This window comes from Tamandua tetradactyla, chromosome X (assembly GCF_023851605.1).
Source record: "Tamandua tetradactyla isolate mTamTet1 chromosome X, mTamTet1.pri, whole genome shotgun sequence".
Taxonomy (NCBI): Eukaryota; Metazoa; Chordata; class Mammalia; order Pilosa; family Myrmecophagidae; genus Tamandua; species Tamandua tetradactyla.
Window position 1 is genome coordinate 141,295,513 of NC_135353.1, and position 16,120 is coordinate 141,311,632.

The 16,120-nt window shown below is 36.4% G+C and overlaps 1 protein-coding gene across 8 annotated transcripts in view; it reads left to right on the forward strand.

Moving 5' to 3' along the window:
* DMD (dystrophin) overlaps nucleotides 1-16,120 on the forward strand; it is a 2,428,671-nt gene that overhangs the window by 1,037,604 nt on the left and 1,374,947 nt on the right. The gene's annotated exons all lie outside the window — the stretch shown is intronic.

A 16,120-nucleotide genomic window follows, 5' to 3' on the forward strand; every position in this document is an offset into this window, starting at 1 on the left:
CGTATATTTCAAAATGATTAGAATCTGATTTTAAATCATTTTTTGCAATATATTTTTACCAAACAGAATAAAATTGTGTGGGAAACCTCATCACCGTTCCAATTTCCTACGAATTTATTTGCACTGTTCTATATTGTTTGTTTTTCCTGCTATTTGCTCATTATTGAAAGTATAGCCTCCTGGTGAACCAGGAGTTTTTAACTTCAACGTTTTTTGGGGTAAGGGTGTAAAAAGAAAACTACTAAAATGTTTTCTTTAGTAAGAATTAGAATTCATGTTTGCTAACACTTAGTGTCCCTAAATTTTCTGAAGGAAATATGTTATTGGCATCAAACATGATCAAACGTCTTTCAAAATGTTTATACTGTTATATTCATTTATGATTATGAGCACTTTTATGAAAATCAGAGATAACGCTATTTCTGAACAAGATTTTTTTTTCCATTTTGCATAGGATATGTTTGCAAGAATGTAGTAAATAAATGTAGCAAATGTTTGTGTTGTGCATGTCAGCTTTTCCAGAATCTTCCTGCTCTCTGTGGCATAAATGACTTATATTTTGCCTTAATTGCCATGTTAGCATTAAAAAGTTCAATGATCTGCCTAGGCAATCAATTCATTTTCTTCTTCTAATGAGTCCCAGGGCTGTATTTGATTAAAAAAATAAAAAAATAAAGAAACAAGCAATTATGACAAAGCTGAGGATTGAGTTAACAAGTTAATAAATATATAGACAATGCAAAATATTAACTGTTTTTTGGATGCATATTGCTTACAGTTTTACCTGATGAGTTTAATAGTACTATATTCATGTTAAATAAAATGATATCCTAAAGTAATCCTTGTAGTTCTTATATACTTCCCCCTAGGAACCACATGAATCAATCCTTTCATTTTAATAAGCTGATGTAAAAATCTATTCCTTAAAATGGTCTCGTTTGTAATTAAATATCAAGCTTGCCTCACTTCATATCTTCTGACAATGGCATGCATTGAATTATTCAAAAGGAATTTAACATTTAGAAATGAAGTGAATGATTACCTTTTTCGGTAAGTGGAACTACGGACAGCATTAAAATGATCACATGGTTTTAGTGATAATATCATTTCTCTAGATTATTGCCAACATATTTCTAACTTTTTTGAGGCATGGAGAAAAATCAAGATATATAGTAGATCCTTGATAATTGTTAATACACTGTTTAAATTCTGTTTAGAAAAGCAAATTATGGCAGTAATTGAGGTAATGACATTGATTATATTGGTCAGAAGATAATTAACAAGATCTCTGCAGGAAAATGCAAATTTGGGTGGTAATCCAAAAGCAGTGGTGGTTGGGGAGATATGATTTGAGACCTTTTGATGGTTTGACCATATTTATCAAATTTCAAGCTTCTCATTTATTCTGCTAGTAAGGATATGGTCTAATTGATACCTGATTAGATTCAAGTTTGGGCTATAAATAGAGAGTCTATGTAAAATGACCCATAGCTCTTCATTAAATCTATATTAAATTATTGCTTCATTAAATCAAATTTAGTATAATTACTAAAAACACAGACTCAAAGATTCTAACTCCTCCTTTTGTTCTGTTTTACGCCTTTTGCAGAACAAAATGCAGAAGTTATTTTATGTGATTGTGCAAACCAAGCTAAACCAGATAGTAAGTGCCTCTGTAGGTATAAATTAAAGGAGTCCCTAACTCCTTTAAAAACTTCTAACAGCTTTTCTAGCATAAAGCCGAGAACTAGAGTTTACTGGTGCTCCTCATGAAGCTGAAAGCCATATGAAGGTTTCTCTAAGCCAGGATTTCCAACACTTATCTGAGTACAGCTCTCAAATGGACCAGCCCAGAATCTCCTTTCTGATATGGAGCAATAATAAAACTCACAACCATATGAAATACATAAAGTCTTGCCCTATTATTTAGAGAATTAAATGAAAGCTGACTCAACGTGCTTCATTTCGGATCCCATGTAAATGGCTGTTCCATTCCACTGCATATCTTGAAGTCCTTGTAATTTTTTTTTTATTTAATTTTTATTTTTTATTTTTTTATTAACGGAAAGAAAGAAAAAAAGAAAAAAATAGAAATAAAAAAAGAAATTAACACAACATTTAGAAATCATACCGTTCTACATATGCACTCAGTAATTCTTAACATCATCACATAGATGCATGATCATCGTTTCTTAGTACATTTGCATCGGTTTAGAGGAACTAGCAACACAACAGAAAAAGATATAAAATGTTGATATAGAGAAAAGAAATAAAAGTAGTAATGATAGTAAAAAACAACAACAAAAAACCCTATAGCTCAGATGCAGCTTCATTCAGTGTTTTAACATGGTTACTTTACAATTAGGTATTATTGTGCTGTCCATTTTTGAGTTTTTGTATCTAGTCCTGTTGCACAGTCTGTATCCCTTCCGCTCCTATTACCCATTATCTTACCCTGTTTCTAACTCCTGCTGAACTCTGTTACCAATGACATATTTCAAGTTTATTCTCGAATGTCCGTTCACATCAGTGGGACCATACAGTATTTGTCCTTTAGTTTTTGGCTGGACTCACAAGTCCTTGTAATTTAAGGACAAGGCAAATCACCTTTGTTACGATGTTTCTTATCCTGCTAATAATAATGTATATAATATATATTTCATGAATGTTTTACAATGATAACAACATTGAACATATATATATCATAGTAAAACATGTATGAATAATAGCTTAAGTATAGATATTATATTTTTAAAAGATCACTTATAAACTATACTTGATAAGTAGATATACAAATGTAGCAAACTAAATCTTCTCCTTAAAATAATTTACTGCAAGATTGGATTATTTTTTCCAATATTTAGGATTATTATAGAACTCTCCTTTTAAATTTACTTTCAGAATGAATCTCAAAGGTGAAAAAAAAACCTCATAATGAACATTTTTTTTTCTACTTCTTTTTTTTTTTACATGGGCAGGCACCGGAAATCGAACCCGGGTCCTCTGGCATGGCAGGCAAGTATTTCTTGCCTGTTGAGCCACCGTGGCCCGCCCCATAATGAACATTTTACATCAAGTTTTATTCTATATGGTACTCTTCAAAATTATTAGCCATCTGCATGATCAGAAATATTTCCAAATCACTTTGGCCCACTTCTAAATGTCCACTGAAAGGCTGAAAGAATGATGCACCGCTTAAGTAATGAAGAAAACAAAATCTGTTAGTTCTAAAGACAGTGTCTTGAAGAATTTAAGAAAGGTGCTGGGAACAAGGAAAGAAGGGAAAGTCAGATTGTTAAAAGCACAGAGGTTCTCGCAGTATCAGTGAAAAAAGAAGTGACACTCTTCTGATGCTATGCAGTTTTGTTACAAGTCAGTTGTATGTCCCCACAATGCTATTTATTTTAATACGCATTCAGTTTTGCAAAGTGACGTAGAAGAGATGGTCAATTTGCAGACAATTTTCAGTTTAGAAACTGTACTTTATCAAATGCAGATACATATGTATCTGATACATTGAAATTAATATTGATTATGAGCTTTAAAATAATGAATGATGTCGAAGACTATTTAGAGTATTCTGATAATTGTATTTGCATTTTTTTAAACGAAAAAGGAAGTTACATAAATTCCTTGCACACTTTAAAGTAATACATGCACGTTTTTCCTTCTGGATGGCCCAATTCTTTCAGTCAGAGTGTAAGTGGTGTCCATGATCATATCAAATTAGAAAGGGAGGCTGCAGGACTATTAAAGAGAATGCGGACTAAAAAAATCATGTTTCTGGGGTTTTGACATAGATTTTTGGTATATTTTAACTGATTAATGTCTTTTATAACTCTATTTTCTTGGTTTGAAATAAGATTAAAATTAATTTGCTGTCCGTACGTTGACATCACTTGCTTATGTAAAAATGGGGAGTAATTTGGCAGAGTGTTGAATGATAAAGAGTAGCTCTTCTTATTGGAGAAATAGTTTGAGCAGTTTAGTATTTGTGAGGCTTACAGTCAATAAATAAGAATATTTATTGGCTCTGATCCTTAGTCTTTACTTCTTAGAACTTAAGTGAGGGTAAGTTTGAGACTAGCTTAGGTGGCTAGTGATCTGAATATATATGTCTCATAATGGTGATAAGACTCAGAAAGGGAGTTTCTCAAATGTTTCATTTACTTTTTTTTTTTTAAAAAAAGGATATGATGTCGCCTTCTTTAATATTTATTTATATTTAAATAAAAAATGATATAAAATAAATATTTAGAAAATTTCATCACTAAGCAATCTTGCTAATATTTCAATATAATTTTATTATTAATGAATGAATCCTGGCTTCCTAAGATTTTAATTTTTTTGGTACCTGACTGTGAGATTATAGAATTTCATAGCAATCTATAACCAAAACCCCCTGCAGATTTTTATACCTAAGGGTATGCCTACTTTGTGGTTATTTCTTTATGATGAGACTTCATTCTTGATTCTTTTTATAAAATACTCTTCTTGCACAGAATATATACCGTCTCCTTATCAACTAGCTATAACACCAACAACAAAAGCCTGACCCAGATAAATTGCTTCGTCTTATTAATATTGAAATTACTAAAAAATAGTTATATCGAAACAATCATTTTTTAATATTTTTATTATAAACAACGAGCAAACATAAAACATTCTTGACACACAAACATTTTTGACATGGTTACAATTAATGGCTCACAACATCTTCACATAGTTGTGTATTCATCACCATGATCATTTTTTTTTGAACATCTGCATCTCTCCACCAAAAGAAAAAAGAAAAACTCATACATGCCATACCCCTTACCACTCCCTTTCACTGACCACTATTATTTCAATCTATTCAATTTATTTTAACCTTTGTTCCCCCTATTATTTGTTTGTTTCTTATCCATATTTTTTACTCATCTGTCCATACCATAGATAAAAGGAGCATCAAATACAAGGTTTTCACAATCACACATTCATATTGCGAAATCTATATCATTATACAATCACCTCCGAGAAACATGGCTACTGGAACACAGCTCTACAGTTTCAGGTACTTCCCTTTAGCCTCTCTAATACACCATAAACTAAAAAGGGGGATGTCTATATAATGCATAAGAATAACCTCCAGGATGACCTCTTGAATATTTTTTTTTTTTTTTTTTTTTTTTTCATATTTTTATTTCTGTTTATTGATAAAACTTTTCAACTGAAGAAATTAAATTATTGTTAATATAGAGATAGCACAGGTTGAATACAAAAGAGAAAGGAGCTACCACATGAAAACGCGTAGTCCTGTGATTGTTCTTTTCAATATACCATGGAATATTCACTGTTTTTCTTTGTGCTTCAGTTTCCTTATATGTAAAATGAGAAAGTTGAAGTCAATAATTACTAAAAAGCCACTAAATTTCCTTTCTGATCCCAAACTTGATGATTCTATGATCTTGGACAAGTACTTAAATTCTGTTTCCTGGTAGATCTAATATAGATAACTGTTCAGCTACCTTATAAGTCGTTGGCAAAAGAAAATTTAATAAAAGTGGCATGGTTTACTTACTTTTATATACAACAGTTTGCTAATGTCATTCTCTGGATAAATATAAATTGATTCCATAATGGAAAGTATTCCATTAAGGTTAGTGAAACTCTCATTTGATTGATCCATCAAGGTTTACAGAACACTTTCATATTTACTATTTCTTAATCAGATTCCTACAACCCTATGCATAAGACACAGCAAGTGTTACTATCCCCATTTTACAGATCATGAAATCAAGATTCAGAGAGTATAATTTCCTGCCCAAAGACATTCTGGTGTTAGGAATTAGGGTTGTGACTTGAATTTAGGACTCTTGACTCTATCTAGATATCTTCCTTATGAAATTCTAAGCAGCCACACTGTGCATTCCCTTGGATACCTACACTAAAGATACCAAAGCAGTATAGCATGGCATGCTCAGCCTATGAGAAGTGCATTAGTCCTATATGATAAAAAATGCAATGCTGCAATGGTCTTACAAAACATAGGTTATATTTAGCAACCTTGAATATAGGGCTGAATTTGGACCACAACTAGATAGATGAGTTGAGGTCTGTTCATTTTGCAAAAACTATCAGTAGCTAAAGTAGTTTTCATAACAGGAAAAGTAAACTGCATTATACTTAATATAAAAAGTGCACATAACATACTCCGCCAATTATTTAATCTCATTTAAAAAAATAGTTCTGTGTATTTGACACCTGTCAAAAACTTAGTTGACAGACTTCTTTTTTCAATCTATTACCCCTTCTAAGAATCTAATCAATGTGTCCAATTTACTATTCATAATTTGCATAACATACTTATGGCTTTATTCCATATATATTTTTTTTTTTTTTAACATCATCACATAGATGCATGATCATTGTTTCTTAGTACATTTGCATCAGTTTAGAGGAACTAGCAACACAACAGAAAAAGCTATAAAATGTTAATATAAAGAAAAGAAATAAAAGTAGTAGTAATAGTAAAAAACAACAACAACAAACAAACCAACAAGCAAACAAAAACAAAAAAAAACCCTATAGCTCAGATGCAGCTTCATTCAGTATTTTAACATGATTACTTTACAATTAGGTATTATTGTGCTGTCCATTTTTGAGTTTTTGTATCTAGTCCTGTTGCACAATCTGTATCCCTTCAGCTTCAATTACCCATTGTCTTACCCTGTTTCTAACTCCTGCTGAACTCTGTTACCAATGACATATTTCAAGTTTATTCTCGAATGTCCGTTCACAACAGTGGGACCATACAGTATTTGTCCTTTAGTTTTTGGCTGGATTCACTCAGCATAATATTCTCTAGGTCCATCCATGTTATTACATGGTTCACAAGTTTATCTTGTCTTAAAGCTGCATAATATTCCATCGTATGTATATACCACAGTTTGTTTAGCCACTCTTCTGTTGATGGAGATTTTGGCTGTTTCCATCTCCTTGCAATTGTAAATAACGCTGCTATAAACATTGGTGTGCAAATGTCCGTTTGTGTCTTTGCCCTTAAGTCCTTTGAGTAGATACCTAGCAATGGTATTGCTGGGTCGTATGGCAATTCTATATTCAGCTTTTTGAGGAACCGCCAAACTGCCTTCCACAGTGGTTGCACCCTTTGACATTCCCACCAACAGTGAATAAGTGTGCCTCTTTCTCCGCATCCTCTCCAGCACTTGTCATTTTCTGTTTTGTTGATAATGGCCATTCTGGTGGGTGTGAGATGATATCTCATTGTGGTTTTGATTTGCATTTCTCTAATGGCCAGGGACATTGAGCATCTCTTCATGTGCCTCTTGGCCATCCGTATTTCTTCTTCTGGTAGGTGTCTGTTCAAGTCTTTTTCCCATTTTGTAATTGGGTTGGCTGTCTTTTTGTTGTTGAGTTGAATAATCTCTTTATAAATTCTGGATACTAGACCCTTATCTGATATGTCATTTCCAAATATTGTCTCCCATTGTGTAGGCTGTCTTTCTACTTTCTTGATGAAGTTCTGTGATGCACAAAAGTGTTTAATTTTGAGAAGCTCCCATTTATTTATTTCCTTCTTCAGTGTTCTTGCTTTAGGTTTAAGGTCCATAAAACCACCTCCAGTTGTAAGATCCATAAGATATCTCCCAACATTTTCCTCTAACTGTTTTATGGTCTTAGACCTAATGTTTAGATCTTTGATCCATTTTGAGTTAACTTTTGTATAGGGTGTGAGAGATGGGTCTTCTTTCATTCTTTTGCATATGGATATCCAGTTCTCTAGGCACCATTTATTGAAGAGACTGTTCTGTCCCAGGTGAGTTGGCTTGACTGCCTTATCAAAGATCAAATGTCCATAGATGAGAGGGTCTATATCTGAGCACTCTATTCGATTCCATTGGTCGATATATCTATCTTTATGCCAATACCATGCTGTTTTGACCACTGTGGCTTCATAATATGCCTTAAAGTCAGGCAGCGCGAGACCTCCAGCTTCGTTTTTTTTCCTCAAGATGTTTTTAGCAATTCGGGGTACCCTGCCCTTCCAGATAAATTTGCTTATTGGTTTTTCTATTTCTGAAAAATATGTTGTTGGGATTTTGATTGGTATTGCATTGAATCTGTAAATCAATTTAGGTAGGATTGACATCTTAACTATATTTAGTCTTCCAATCCATGAACACGGTACGCCCTTCCATCTATTTAGGTCTTCTGTGATTTCTTTTAACAGTTTTTTGTAGTTTTCTTTATATAGGTTTTTTGTCTCTTTGGTTAAATTTATTCCTAGGTATTTTATTCTTTTAGTTGCGATTGTAAATGGGATTCGTTTCTTGATTTCTACCTCAGCTTGTTCATTACTAGTGTATAGAAAAGCTACAGATTTTTGAATGTTGATCTTGTAGCCTGCTACTTTGCTGTACTCATTTATTAGCTCTAGTAATTTTGTTGTGGATTTTTCTGGGTTTTCTACATATAGTATCATATCGTCTGCAAACAGTGATAGTTTTACTTCTTCCTTTCCAATTTTGATGCCTTGTATTTCTTTTTCTTGCCTAATTGCTCTGGCTAGAACTTCCAACACAATGTTGAATAATAGTGGTGATAGTGGACATCCTTGTCTTGTTCCTGATCTTAGGGGGAAAGTTTTCAATTTTTCCCCATTGAGGATGATATTAGCTGTGGGTTTTTCATATATTCCCTCTATCATTTTAAGGAAGTTCCCTTGTATTCCTATCTTTTGAAGTGTTTTCAGCAGGAAAGGATGTTGAATCTTGTCAAATGCCTTCTCTGCATCAATTGAGATGATCATGTGATTTTTCTGCTTTGATTTGTTGATATGGTGTATTACATTAATTGATTTTCTTATGTTGAACCATCCTTGCATACCTGGGATGAATCCTACTTGGTCATGATGTATAATTCTTTTAATGTGTTGTTGGATACGATTTGCTAGAATTTTATTGAGGATTTTTGCATCTGTATTCATTAGAGAGATTGGTCTGTAGTTTTCTTTTTTTGTAATATCTTTGCCTGGTTTTGGTATGAGGGTGATGTTGGCTTCATAGAATGAATTAGGTAGTTTTCCCTCCACTTCGATTATGTTGAAGAGTTTGAGGAGAGTAGGTACTAATTCTTTCTGGAATGTTTGATAGAATTCACATGTGAAGCCGTCTGGTCCTGGACTTTTCTTTTTAGGGAGGTTTTGAATAACTAATTCAATCTCTTTACTTGTGATTGGTTTGTTCAGGTCGTCTATTTCTTCTTGAGTCAAAGTTGGTTGTTCCTGTCTTTCCAGGAACCTGTCCATTTCTTCTAAATTGTTGTATTTATTAGCGTAAAGTTGTTCATAGTATCCTGTTATTACCTCCTTTATTTCTGTGAGGTCAGTAGTTATGTCTCCTCTTTCATTTCTAATCTTATTTATTTGCATCCTCTCTCTTCTTCTTTTTGTCAATCTTGCTAAGGGCCCATCAATCTTGTTGATTTTCTCATAGAACCAACTTCTGGTCTTATTGATTTTCTCTATTGTTTTCATGTTTTCAATTTCATTTATTTCTGCTCTAATCTTTGTTATTTCTTTCCTTTTGCTTGCTTTGGGATTAGTTTGCTGTTCTTTCTCCAGTTCTTCCAAGTGGACAGTTAATTCCTGCATTTTTGCCTTTTCTTCTTTTCTGATAAAGGCATTTAGGGCAATAAATTTCCCTCTTAGCACTGCCTTTGCTGCGTCCCATAAGTTTTGATATGTTGTGTCTTCATTTTCATTTGCCTCTAGGTATTTACTAATTTCTCTTGCAATTTCTTCTTTGACCCACTTGTTGTTTAAGAGTGTGTTGTTGAGCCTCCATGTATTTATGAATTTTCTGGCACTCCGCCTATTATTGATTTCCAACTTCATTCCTTTATGATCCGAGAAAGTGTTGTGTATGATTTCAATCTTTTTAAATTTGTTAAGACTTGCTTTGTGACCCAGCATATGGTCTATCTTTGAGAATGATCCATGAGCACTTGAAAAAAAGGTGTATCCTGCTGTTGTGGGATGTAATGTCCTATAAATGTCTGTTAAGTCAAGTTCATTTATAGTAATATTCAGGTTCTCTATTTCTTTATTGATCCTCTGTGTAGATGTTCTGTCCATTGATGAGAGTGGTGAATTGAAGTCTCCAACTATTATGGTATATGTGTCTATTTCCCTTTTCAGTGTTTGCAGTGTATTCCTCACGTATTTTGGGGCATTCTGGTTCGGTGCGTAAATATTTATGATTGTTATGTCTTCTTGTTTAATTGTTCCTTTTATTAGTATATAGTGTCCTTCTTTGTCTCTTTTAACTGTTTTACATTTGAAGTCTAATTTGTTGGATATTAGTATAGCCACTCCTGCTCTTTTCTGGTTGTTGTTTGCATGAAATATCTTTTCCCAACCTTTCACTTTCAACCTATATTTATCTTTGGGTCTAAGATGTGTTTCCTGTAGACAGCATATAGAAGGATCCTGTTTTTTAATCCATTCTGCCAGTCTATGTCTTTTAATTGGGGAATTCAGTCCATTGACATTTAGAGTTATTACTGTTTGGATAATATTTTCCTCTACCATTTTGCCTTTTGTATTATATATATCATATCTGTCTTTCCTTCTTTCTACACTTTTCTCCATGTCTCTCTCTTCTGTCTTTTTGTATCTGACTCTAGTGCTTCCTTTAGTATTTCTTGCAAAGCTGGTCTCTTGGTCACAAATTCTCTTAGTGACTTTTTGTCTGAGAATGTTTTAATTTCTCCCTCATTTTTGAAGGACAATTTTGCTGGATATAGGAGTCTTGGCTGGCAGTTTTTCTCTTTTAGTAACTTAAATATATCATCCCACTGTCTTCTAGCTTCCATGGTTTCTGCTGAGAAATCTACGCATAGTCTTATTGGGTTTCCCTTGTATGTGACGGATTGTTTTTCTCTCGCTGCCTTCAAGATCCTCTCTTTCTCTTTGACCTCTGACATTCTAACTAGTAAGTGTCTTGGGGAACCCCTATTTGTGTCTAATCTCTTTGGGGTGCGCTGCACTTCTTGGATCTGTAATTTTAGGTCTTTCATAAGAGTTGGGAAATTTTCAGTGATAATTTCTTCCATTAGTTTTTCTCCTCCTTTTCCCTTCTCTTCTCCTTCTGGGATACCCACTACACGTATATTTGTACGGTTCACATTGTCCTTGAGTTCCCTGATACCTTGTTCAAATTTTTCCATTCTTTTCCGGATAGTTTCTGTTTCTTTTTGGAGTTCAGATGTTTCATCCTCCAAATCACTAATTCTATCTTCTGTTTCTTTAAATCTGTCATTGTAGGTATCCATTGTTTTTTCCATCTTTTCTACTTTATCTTTCACTTCCATAAGTTCTGTGATTTGTTTTTTCAGTTTTTCTATTTCTTCTTTATGTTCAGCCCATGTCTTCTTCATGTCCTCCCTCAATTTATCGATTTCGTTTTTGAAGAGGTTTTCCATTTCTGTTCGTATATTCAGCATTAGTTGTTTCAGCTCCTGTATCTCATTTGAACTATTGGTTTCTTCGTTTGACTGGGCCATATGTTCAATTTTCTGAGCGTGATCCGTTATCTTCTGCTGGCGTCTGGGCATTTAGTCAGATTTCCCCGGGTGTTCGACCCCACAGGTTGAAAGATTTTTCTGCGCAGTCTCTGGGTTCTGTTCTTCCTATCCTGCCCAGTAGGTGGCGCACGTGGCACACGCCTGTCTGTGGGTTCCACCAGCGAAAGTTGCTGTGGGTCCCTCAACTCTGGAAAACTCTCGCCGTAGGGGAGGTTCGGCAACCGAAGCGTCTTGGAAGAATGCCAGCCGGCCCGGGGTTCCAAACGCGGGGAGGGTCGCCGGCTGTCGCAGCACAGGAGAGCGTCCGGCCAAATTAGCTAGTCGGCCCGGGGCACCAAGCGTGGCGGGAGGGCGCCAGCTGTCGCAGCCCGGGAGAGTGCACTGCTCCCAGCCGACGGGGGAGTCACGTGTTTGGAAGGGATCCCCCGGTCACTGTTCTCCGCAGTCTGGGGATTTCCGACCCAACTATCTCAGTTGTTCCGGGGGGCCTCGTGTGGTGGGGGCACCAGCCGCCGCGGCCTAAGGGGACCGCCTGTCCAATTCTACCAGCTGGCCTGGGAAGGTGGAAGGGAGGGACTCCGGTCGCTTGCTGTCCCACCCACGAAAGCCCGTGCCCCTTGGTGATCTCACCGGAGCTGGTTCTCCCAGATAGTCAGCCGTTCCAGGATGGGGTACGCTGTCCCTTTGATCTCCCTCGTGGCTCCGGGAGCTGCTCTGTATTATCTCCACTCCCCCAGTAGTTGTTCTGGAGGATGAAAGGTGAGGGCGGCAAGGCTGTCGAGGCTGGTAGCGGAGGAGCACGGTGAAGGCGGGGGAAGAGGGCACCGTGTTGGTTGGAGAGCAGCTGGAGCAGGAGGGGGAGGAGGGGGGTAGGGAGGTCGGGCGGCTCGGCTGCTGCGGGGCGCGTGCGCCGCGCGGCGGTCCGGGGGAGAAAGAGAGGGGGTAGGGAGGTCGGGCGGCTCGGCTGCTGCGGGGCGCGTGCGCCGCGCGGCGGTCCGGGGGAGAAAGAGAGGGGGTAGGGAGGTCGGGCGGCTCGGCTGCTGCGGGGCGTGTGCCTCTTGACTATGTTTTAAATCTCTCAGCCACTGACACTTTATTTTGTCTCATTTCTCTCTTCCCCCTTTCGGTTGAGAAGGTTTTCTCAATCCTTTGATGCTGAGTCCTGGCTCATTCTAGGATTTCTGTCCCATGTTACCAGGGAGGTTTATACCCCTGGGAGTCATGTCCCGTGTAGAGAGGGTGGTGAGTTTGCTTGTCGTGTTGACTGAGAGAGAGAGAGAGAGAGAGAGAGAGAGAGAGAGGCCACATCTGAGCAACAAAAGAGGTTCTCTGGGGGTGACTCTTAGGCTTAATTTTAAATAGGCTTAGCCTATCCTTTGCAGGGATAAGTTTCTTAGGGACAAATCCCAGGATTGAGGGCTCAGCCTATTGATTTGGTTGTCTCTACTGCTTGCGAGAGTATCAGGAATCTTCCAAACGGGGAAGTTGAGTTCCCCCCCCCCCCCGCCTTTCTCCCCATTCCACCGAGGATGCTTTACAAATACTTCTTTATTTACTCTTCAAATCACTCTGGGATTTATTGGGGCATCATACTAACCTGGACAAGCCTACAAAATCTCATGCCCTACTCAAGGTTCTATGTACTTATGATGGTCAATTAAACTGTCCAAATAAATTAAATTAAGAAATGCTCTAGTCAAAATATACATTTTGTACCAAATGAACATTTCTTGCTTTACTCCAACAAAGAAGTTGAAGTTTTTAAATATGAATGACCATCTATTTTCAACACCCTACAATATTGACATTACTTTGTTCTTCCTCATGCAAAAACATTTTAATTTGTACATCTAGTCACTATCATTGTACACTTTAGGCATTCCTAGATTATACCATCTCAGTCTTTATCATCTATCTTTCTTTCTGGTTTCATATGTGCCCCTAGCCCTCCTCCCTCTATCATTCTCTCATTCAGCTTCATTCAGTGTACCCACATTATTGTATTACGGTTAGGTAGTATTGTGCTATCCATTTTTGAATTTTTACAATCAGTCCTGTTGCACAATCTGTATCCCTTCGGCTCCAATTACCCAATCTCTACCTATTTCTATTTCCTGATAACCTGTTTTCTTAACCGAAGTTCTCCAAGTTCACTCATTAACATTAGTTCATGTCAATAACACCATACAGTGTTTGTGCTTTTGTTTCTGGCTAATTTCACTCAACATAACATGTCCTCAAGTTCTTTCTACATTGTTACGTGTGTCATGATTTTCTTCTTTTTTACAGCTGCATAATATTCCATTGTGTGTATATACTGCAGCTTGTTTAGCCATTCATCTGTTGATGGACATTTGGGCTGTTTCCATCTCTTGGCAATTGTAAATAGTGCTGCTATAAACAGTGTGCAAAGGTCCGTTTGTGTCCTTGCCCTCATGTCCTCTGAATAGATACCTAGCAATGGGATTGCTGGATCATATGGCAGTTCTATAGTTAGCTTCCTGAGGAACTGCCAAACTGCCTTCCTCAGCAGTTGTACCATTTTACATTCCCTCCAGCAATGGATCGGTGTGCTTTTCTCTCCACATCCTCTCTAGCACTTGTCGGTTTGTGTTCTTTTGATAGTGGCCATTCTGGTGGGTGTGAGATGATATCTCATTGTGGTTTTGATTTGCATTTCCCTAATAGCCAATGAAGTTGACCATCTTTTCACATGCTTTTTGGCCATTTGTATTTCATCTTCTGAGAAGTGTCTGTTCATGTCTTTTGTCCATTTTGCAATTGGGTTGTTTGTCTTTTTGTTGTTATATATTCTGGATGCTAGGCCCTTATCTGATATGTCATTTCCAAACATTGTCTCCCATTGTGTAGGCTGCCTTTTTACTTTCTTGACAAAGTTCTTTGATACACAAAAGCAAAACAATAATTTAAAAACACATATAAGCAAAGCTCAAATCCCCCTTTTTTATGCTATAAAGTGGTTTCAGCACTATTTGCAGAGAAGGTACTATACTATAACTATGTAATAGGGTTGGTGATGTCTTCTATATTAAGTTGGGTTCACTTTCAATTTCTAAGTGTGGTTTTCTGTATGTTAATTAGGAGCCTAAAGACAATCACACGAAGGAAATGTTTAAATAAAAGTAATCATTATCAGCATATTAGACTGAAATAATATCTCCAAAACCATCTTTCCCTGAGTGCTAGATAATCATGTTTGAGGTGATACCTAATAGTAAGTCTGCTAAGAATTGTAATTAAATAGCACAGGGCTATCACACAGAGAAAGGGCCTTTCTTATCTATAATACTAACCATGTAACAGTATTTTGATATTGTGATTTATAGCTCTTTAAGTGCTTTCAGTTTGAGTCATTTGAGTTTGAGTTTGGCCAACAGATTGTTTTCAGTTGGTCAAGGGCAAGGATTATAGTCATTTTGGCTCACCTCACAGCCAAACCTCTCTTGATCTTTTGTTCACATTGCTGTGAGGAATTTTCAGTGGCAATAACTGTTCTAACCATCTATTTTAATGAGAAGAGAGTTTGCAACTGGTCTGCACACCAATGGGGCATTGAAATGGTACTATTTCTCAGTGATCTAGCCTCCACATTGTGAATTAGTTGCCTTCCATCCATGCACCCATTTCATCTTCTTTTACTCCCTCCTCAGTTCCCAGCAATTTGATTTAAGCTTCCAGTTTCTCCCCCTGGCATTTGGAGTTATGCTCTACAGAGAATTCACACTCAGTAAATGCTGTTAATTGACAAACACATTTTTCTTGGTTGAACTCTAATTTCCAAAAGGAAGAACCCCTGTGTTTGTGTGTGTGTGTGTGTGTGTGTGTGTGTGTGTGTGTGTGAAGAGAGGAGATCATAGTTGTCACTGCTTTTGTGGGAAATTAGTGGCACAAACAAATATGTGCAGGAATCTGACTTTTTTCTCATGATTCTATGATGCTTGGAAATATAAAAAATGCAAAAAGGGCTCTCTTCACTTTTTTGGAAACATGACTGACGTGTTATATAAAAGCTAGCATGGTCAGAGTAGCCTCTAGAAATTAAGTCTTACAATACTCAGACCTTATCTTCATGAATTCTGAATAAATTTCTGTCACACCATAGATTACTACATTGAGTGCCAAATAGAGTTATAATGACCCTCACTTAAAGTACAACGAAAATAAGGAGACTATTTATTAGCAACTTTATTTTAACTTTTCATTGCCAATATTCTACTAATTCAAGAGCTCTGAAAACGCAGATTTTGCATTATTCTTCCCTGGTTCCATGGCTAATGATGAATCTACTTAATGAGGAATACTTCACTTTAAGTGGCAGTTCTGAAGTACTTGCATGGAAGGTGGTGCACAATTAAAATTATTCTAACAGTCTGTTATGCACTGTACACAAGTAATAAAATTAATGGATGCACTTCAAGTAATGATCCATTTCCTCTGGGTGCAATATATTTATTCATAGACTATTTCAGGGGTTGTTTAGAATATGAGATATGAATGGATTATGATCCAT